Consider the following 8,348-nt stretch of genomic DNA (forward strand, 5'->3'; position numbering starts at 1 on the left):
GTACAGAACAGTCAAGTGTACATATGGCATATTACCTGCACGCTCCATGTCGTGCTGCTGTGTGGATTCAGCCTCCATCATGATGCAGGTGTACTGCTGTTGCTGTTCTGGGGCTGGAGCCACAACACTTAGGAGTAGCCCCTCCAGTCTGGTGATGGGGGGATGTGTGGCCACCCCACCTCCTGTGGCAACCTGTTGCCTGTGGATATCTGATGCACGCTGATGGACACTTCTGATTAAATCACTGCAGTGATGTCATACCTGCTCATATGTCCTATTATGCGTGCCAATATCATTTACCCTACATACAAGGTCTTGCCACAGTGCAGCCCTCTCCTGCTGATTCTGACTGGTGCGGGAAAACAGGATGTCATACTCCCGCACCAGGCTTTGGTGTATCTCCTCATCTTCCACTGCAGAGTAGGTAGGATTACGCTGACGCACCATCTCCCTGGAAGAGAACAGAAACAGGATATCAGCAGACTATGTCAGCAATATATGGCACACATACTATACATGATACTCATGTGTAGTGATATACTACTACTCCCATATGTTGCATGTGTGTGTGTCATGGTGGATACACAAGTACATGGCCAGATATCAGTGCTCAGCCAACACCTGTGCAACAATACCTGCCACATTCCACACAACATAGTAGCATGCCCCATCGGTCAGCACACACTGACAGCTCCAATGCACAACCTCACTCTGGGGGTTCATCAGAAGGTACTGTATGTGGGACGCCATCCACTAGTGTGATGTGGACACAAGTTACTCGGCCTGGATATACATATCCCACCACCACCACCAGCACAGTAGACTACTTTGATATGTATGTGATTAGACAGTTATTCACTTGTTAGGACTGAGATGGTATCCATGCAGCACACTGGGCCAGTGGAAGCCACAACCCACACTGCTGACCCCTTTGCAAATGCTTACCACGGACATGCCACATATTGCATGGAACTTGCACACACATTTCTAACCCAGACCCTATGCACAAAGGTTAGGCATCCTGTCCGGTGGACCCCAGACAGAGGCAGATTGTATAACAATAGCAGGAGGCTACTGCAGGACAGAGCAGATTCACATTAAGGGAAGGCATCTGTGGTCAGCACTGGTACTACGCTACAGTCCCTCATAACAACAGCCACGGCCTACTCTGGGAGGGAAATGGCCACAAACACTATGTATAACCACAAGGCCTTCTTCAGTTATGTTACACATATGGACCAAATGCCTCAGATATGCTCTGTGTTAATACACATCTACTTATCATTCACCAAACACACAGATATTGGCAACATTCTTGCAGACAGGTTCGGTGCACGTATCCCCCCTCCTTTGCCCCCACCAGTTGAAATAGTTATCACAGCTGTATGTAACCTCCCTATCATCTCACATGTCCAGGTGAGGGCCGCCCTCAGCAAAGCAGAACACACAGCATCACTGTGACCTCATGGTATCCCTGGATGTGTGCTACCTGCACTCCAATAGGACATACAACCGCATATAAGACTGATAATTTATCTTGGCCGTACTACAGGATATGTACCTGGACAGTGGCATACAGCAACAGTGGTCCCACACCACTAAGGAGGCACCTCAACTGACCCTGGGAACTACCACATCATATGCATAACCGGCCTGGTCTGCTAAGCTATGGAATTATGCAGTATGGGATGCATATGCAGTGATATCGGGTACCTGCAGACACTTGTTCCCAGCCAGTGTGCCTTTGTGATGGGCTGATCCTGGCTTTTGAACCTGGCTGACCTTTCAAAGCAGTCACTACAGCCATTGCTGAGGGCAATGCACAGACAACTGCTGCCAGGATCATGGCCTAACACTGATTGACGTGTAATGTATAGTCATCCCCTTTTGGTGGAACTACGTACACACAACATATCACATGGACATACCTATAGATACAGACCTATGACACATTTGGAGGGTTCACAGTATGCACACTATTAACCTGCTACTTTGCATTACCTGTGTTTGTCACAGCTGGTTGTGTTACCACTGCTTCTGATTCCTGCTGCTACTGTCACTGCTGACAGCTTAGAGTCACAGTGTGTAGCGTGTTTTATTTTTTTTTTTCTCTCTGTCTTGGTTTGTCTCTCTCCCTCTGTCTGCTTCCAGACAGTGCAATGAATGTATTGCATGTGTGGAGTGTTAGTACAGGATGCTTTTGTAGGTATCTGCATAGGTCCATGTGATGGCCTCTGCACCAATTGTAAGCCAGCATTTGCTAATTGCATACTGCCAGTTGTGTACTGATTGCAGTTCTCACTGTGATTTCAGGACAGTGCTATAAAAGGGTATGTGAGATAGGCGTTGCCCTTTCAGATTGTAAGGGCGAGGACCATGCTGGTATGCTGTGGACACTGTTCTGTGAGTGTAAAGGTTAGTATCTCTCTCAGGATTCAGGCTGTGTTGTAGATTCACATTTGGTAAACAAAAGTCCGGTCCACAAAACTGAATTCCAAGTGCTGAAAATATTTTATTTAAAACCACTGGTAACGATAAATCAAACGTGTAATAAATCCAATCCATCGAGCGCTTTCACCCAGGCACTCCCAGGCTTTCTCAAGACAAAGAATACACATTTTAGCAGAACCATTTATACTGAACATTGTCAATTACATTGTTAATTAGTCCTTCAATTATTCAATTTAAAACCCTGCTTAACTGTTAGCTTACAAGTTTTCCTTATAGTAAATACCACATAGTGTTATAAAAAATAAATGTAAGTATTTTCAGCGCTTGACGGATTGGATTTATTACACGTTTGTTTTATCATTACCAGTGGTTTTAAATAAAATATTTTCAGCACTTGGAATTCAGTTTTGTGGACTGGACTTTCATTTACCAGGGTGGTATTTTGTGCAGCTTATTTATTTGTGTTTGTAGATTCACATTTCTCCATTCCTCTCTCCTGTTCCCTGTAGTAAGTGTGTATGCACAATGACACATACAACTATATATAGATATATATTTATATATATATATATATATATATATATATATATATATATATATATATATATATGCACATATACATACATTTATATATGTACATTAACTGACATTATTACCTACAAGCTACTAACTAGCATGGCTGTTTCTGTTCACACACTACTATTATGGGAATCCAGTAGTTTTGACAGTAATTCTACATGACATGCTTTGGGTACTACACATCCTATATTCCCTTTACATTCATCCCTACTATTACATGTTATATTTATTTTAGCACAGTGCTCTTGTATAAAAGTCATGGCTTAGTGGTAGGTCATACAGACTACTGTTTCCAAGGTCCTGGGTTTGGGACTGATAGTGGGATTTTATTTTGCTTTTGAACTGAGTACAGGACCTGTCAATCAAAGTGACTAAGGCACTTTTAAGCAGTTGTAACCAGGTTAGCGCTGGTTTGTGCAGAGCTCACGCTTGCGCACTGGCGGTTAGCTCTGCACACACACGTGCACACCCGCTTACAACTGCTTAACAGTGCTTACTCTGGCGCACACCCGTGTTATTTTCTTTGAAAGAAATGAAAATGGGGAGACAGGAAAGTGGTGAAAAAGGGGTCACAAAGAGGGTAAGACAGTAGGGAAACAAGCTTGGGATTTGCAGGAGGGATGTAGGTAAGGCCCATAGCTGCCCATTTCTTCATCTGCAACAGCTGTGCATATGTATGTAATTTGGTGTGACATTTGAAACCTTCCACCCCTGAGAGAGGTGTCAGGACAACAATAATACTTGTTGTACAGCTAATTGTAATTTATAGTTTCCATGTCCAGCAGACATGTGTGTGGAATGGGCAGCTATGTATGGGGCGTAATTTTTTTGTGGGTACAGAGTGCCCTTTTTTTTTTTTCAGGTGAGAGTGGTATGTCAGGTGAAGGAAGTCAGTACAGCTGGGGAGGTAGGTTGGGTTGGTAAACAGACAAGACAAACAAGATGCATACAGGGGCGGTGTATGACATGTGTGGGGGGTTACACATTTGATGGGGACAGAGGTTTGGATATCCAGAGCCCATGAGCCCACAGATGGCAACAGTGGAAATGATATCCCCACCCATAGGCAGTTGCCACTGCTCCTTCACTGCCCAGGATGGGGCTGTGCTGGGGGCTGTGTAGGCCGGGCAACAGGCATGCCCATAAGTTGTGCCACCCATGCCTCAAGCTGGCGTAGGGGCTCGAGAAAAGAGTCCCGAATCTCCCTACGCACCACAGTCCGGACGCTATGGAGGGTGAGTGGTGGTTCTCCTCCGGCCACACTTGGAGAGGGGGGGCGAGCCCCATCCCCTGCAGCGCTTCCACCCGCAGGTGGCACAGGGCCACTGGAGGAGGGTCCAGACTGGGCACTAGTGCCAGGTGCACTCGCCAGCTGAGGTGGAAGAGGTGGGACCGCTGGAACCCGCCTTCCCTGTTGTCCTATGTTTTGCATTATGTCATGACAGTTTGGGTTAGTGACATATAATGCCATTCACAATTAGTTGTAACAGCATGCATTAGTATTCCCATTAACCAAACACCCAGATATTCACACCATTGAACAGCGAGCATAACACATGCATAATTTGAACAGCAATACACAGTCCAACAACATGCAGGGTTGATTGATGGCAACAGGCCATCAGGTTTGGATGCATGAACAGGGCAGATGCATCAACGGACATGCAAATATATATGACCCAACAGGACAAATGTCCAGGGGTGTTAATTGTGATTGCACATACCATTTTCACATGGAATGGGTTATATGTGGTTATAGGGTGGGGTGAAGAAAATAATATTAACACCTTTGAATACCAATACATATGCTGTACATTTCTAATAGCTGCACATATGTACACACTACTGTTCTAACTACAGTTTCCTATATGATAACTATTTCAACTTGGTGATAGGACTGTTACTGCAACATCAATATACATTTTGTTGTTCTTCATACACATTCATATCTAGCTTTAAGAACACAAAAACCAATATTTGCCAGGTAAAGCACCCTCAATGAAAGAGAACACAAATGCAGTAAAAATCAGAGGTGTGCACCATGAACTGTAGTGACAGAAATCTGTCCAAGTATCCAAGTGAACGAATAAATGAAAATCACAGTCCAAATGAATAAAAGTCCAGGGTTTAATATAATAAAATATTAAAACCATACAAACGAACAAAAGAACTGCAGTGGTAAGCGCTTTCACGTTGTAATCAACGCTTCATCAGACATCAAATGCAGTAACTGACAACTCTTATATACATCAAGTGACATCATCATCTCATTCAAATGAACAAATCAAATGCAAAAAGTAGTTAAAAAGCTAATTAGGAACATCAGCAACCTGTAATGAAATGGGAAACACATAGAATTAATGCCTTAATGGTCTATTAGTAAGGAAAGGTTTTAGTGTTAGTCTATCATTCAGCCCAAATCTATGGGCTTGTAGTTTTAAAATCCATTTCCCTTCCCTCTCTTCAGTACGATTCCTAACATTGCCCAATCTACCTCCTTTATTAACCAGTTCCAAGGCCCTAAATTTAAAATTGTGTGAGGAACCATTATCTAGAATATGCTTGGCCAAGGCATTGGTAGTATTGGCTTTCTCAATTGCATAGATATGTTCCCTCATGCGCTCTCATAAGGTCCTAGTCGTCATGCCGACATAAAACAATTTGCATAGCTGGCATTCTGCCACATAAACCAGATTAGCTGATCTACAATCAGCATAAAACTTAGACACATACCTACGTCCAGTAAAAGGATGTGTGAAACAGTCAGAAACAGCTATGAATCTACATTGGTTGCAAGAATGACAGGAATATGTGCCATTCTTGCTCAATGCCCTAGCAACCGCTGGCTTCCTGTCATAGCAAAGCAACCTATTTAGTGACTGCAAATTCCTATAAGCTACATGGGGTCTAGCATCTACCAGGTTCCTTATTCCTTCATCAATCATTAACAGCTTCCAATTGTTGTTAAGAACTTGTAAAACATGACTATTCTTGTGGGTAAAGGGAATAACAATCCTATTAAAGGAATGTGTATTCCTGTCAGAGCCAGATGGAGGATGTGTGTATGTTCTCCTGATAAAGGGGACCCCTCGACCAGGTCTAAGGCGATCTCCTAGTGAGATGTTTTTGTGTACCTTGTTTTTGTTATATCCTCTATCAATAAAATTACTGGCTAATTGCATCTTCTGACTGTCATATGTGGTGTCCTGAGTGGTCAACCTAGACACCCTCAATATCTGGTTGGTCACTATGTTCTCATAAACATGCCTGGGATGCATGCTGTTCCGGTGTAACAGATTGTTTTTCCAGCAGTCTTTCCTGAAGAGTTCTGTTTCAAAGCCATTAGATGTCTTAATAATCTTCACATCAAGAAAAGCAATCTCTTTGTCAGAATGACAGCAGTCAAAACCAAGGAAATCCGTTGTATTATTTAAATAAGACACAAACTCAAAAAGCTGTTCAACTGTGCCTCCCCACAAGATGAAGACATCATCTACAAATCTATTGTAATATTTGAGGTGCCTCAAAAACACATTGGTGTCATTGAAAACAAGGGTATCTTCCCAATGCGCCAATATCAAGTTGGCATAGGCATTGGCACATGGGGTACCCATCGCTACACCTTTGGTTTGAAGATAGTATCTGTTGTCATAGGAAAGGACATTGTTTTGAAGAACCAGCTCTAGGAGGGACATCCATCTGGTGATCATGTGACTAGGAAACTGATTATGCACTAAGAGGGCTCTAATGTAGTCCATTCCAATATTGTTAGGTATCGACGTGAACAGAGATTTCACATCAAGAGTGACAAGTATGTCCTCAGTACTGAAGGAAGTGGAATTGCAATATACGGCCAAATTCTCTAAAAAATGGGTGGTGTCCCTTAATACCTGTTTCACCTCAGAAACAACGGGTTTCAACATTTTGTCCAGAAAAATGGATATGGGCTCAGTGAGCCATCCCCTACTGGACACAATCGGTCTTGGGGGGATTATCCAGCCCTTTATGGATTTTAGGAAGACCTCTAAATGAGGGAACCAAAGGGTTATCAATTAAAAAATAAGTATACAAATCTTTATCAATTACATCAGTCAACAACAAATCATATAAACAACTATGTACATCCTTAATTAAATTATTTAGATCATAATTACATATAGGAAGATATGTTTCACAATCTGATAATATAAGTTCCATTTTGTTGTTGTAAAAGGATTTGTCCATAATTACCACCGCACCACCTTTGTCGGCTTGCCTAATAACTATGCTCTCATTATTTCTTAGACTAGTAATAGCAGCTCTTTCTTCAGATGTAGTGTTATAGAAACACGGTTTCACTTGTTTACTATTATAAAGCTCAAACAGCTCTAACTCACAAGCTTGTTCAAAGGCTTCAAGTAACGGATGCTGTTGGGGAATGAAGGTAGATGGTTTTTTAAAAAGCATCGGGTTTTTGTTGTTTACATGATTGACCTCCTGCTCATAAAGCAGTTTCAGCCCCAAGTTCCTAGTGAACATCTTGATATCAACAATGATATCAGTAAGATCATTGCAAGTGGAGGGTATAAATCCCAATCCTTTATTTAAGATTGATAGCTCATGTTGATTTAAATCATGACAAGAAATGTTTACCACTAGGTCTTGGGTATGGATTTCAGCGGCTTCTTCGCATGTTGGACAACTTCCTCGGAGTTTTTCCTCTTGGCTGCCCTTCCCTGTAGAGACCAAGTCCTCCGCTCGAATGGTCTGAAGGGCAGCGGAAAAGAAGGAAGCCCTTCACCTAATCCAAAAACTTCATTCTCCATCGAGACAACAAACGTGTCAATGGGTAGCTGTTTGCGTCGAACATCATTCCCCTTCAACCGAGGGCTCTGTATTAATCCAGTAGCAGGAGACTGTGTATTTGTACATTCATGACTCTCGGCGTGTATCAGCGCTTCAACAATGACTTGTTGAGGTGCAAGAATTGAAGCCGTGTTCGCAATATCGGCTGTGGAGCGCATGGAGAGAGTCTTATCACTTGCGCTCACTGATGATGTCATCGGATCAATTGATTCCTGTTCAGGAGCTCGGTGCGGAGCAGTAGAGATAGCGGGCTTGTGAACTGTATTATTGGTGTGACGTTTGAAATGGTCACGGGGCCAGGAAAAGACTTCCTTCAGTACTGAGGACATACTTGTCACTCTTGATGTGAAATCTCTGTTCACGTCGATACCTAACAATATTGGAATGGACTACATTAGAGCCCTCTTAGTGCATAATCAGTTTCCTAGTCACATGATCACCAGATGGATGTCCCTCCTAGAGCTGGTTCTTCA

This window comes from Protopterus annectens, chromosome 2.part2, assembly GCF_019279795.1.
Source record: "Protopterus annectens isolate FY-2018-M chromosome 2.part2, PAN1.0, whole genome shotgun sequence".
NCBI classification, from domain to species: domain Eukaryota; kingdom Metazoa; phylum Chordata; order Ceratodontiformes; family Protopteridae; genus Protopterus; species Protopterus annectens.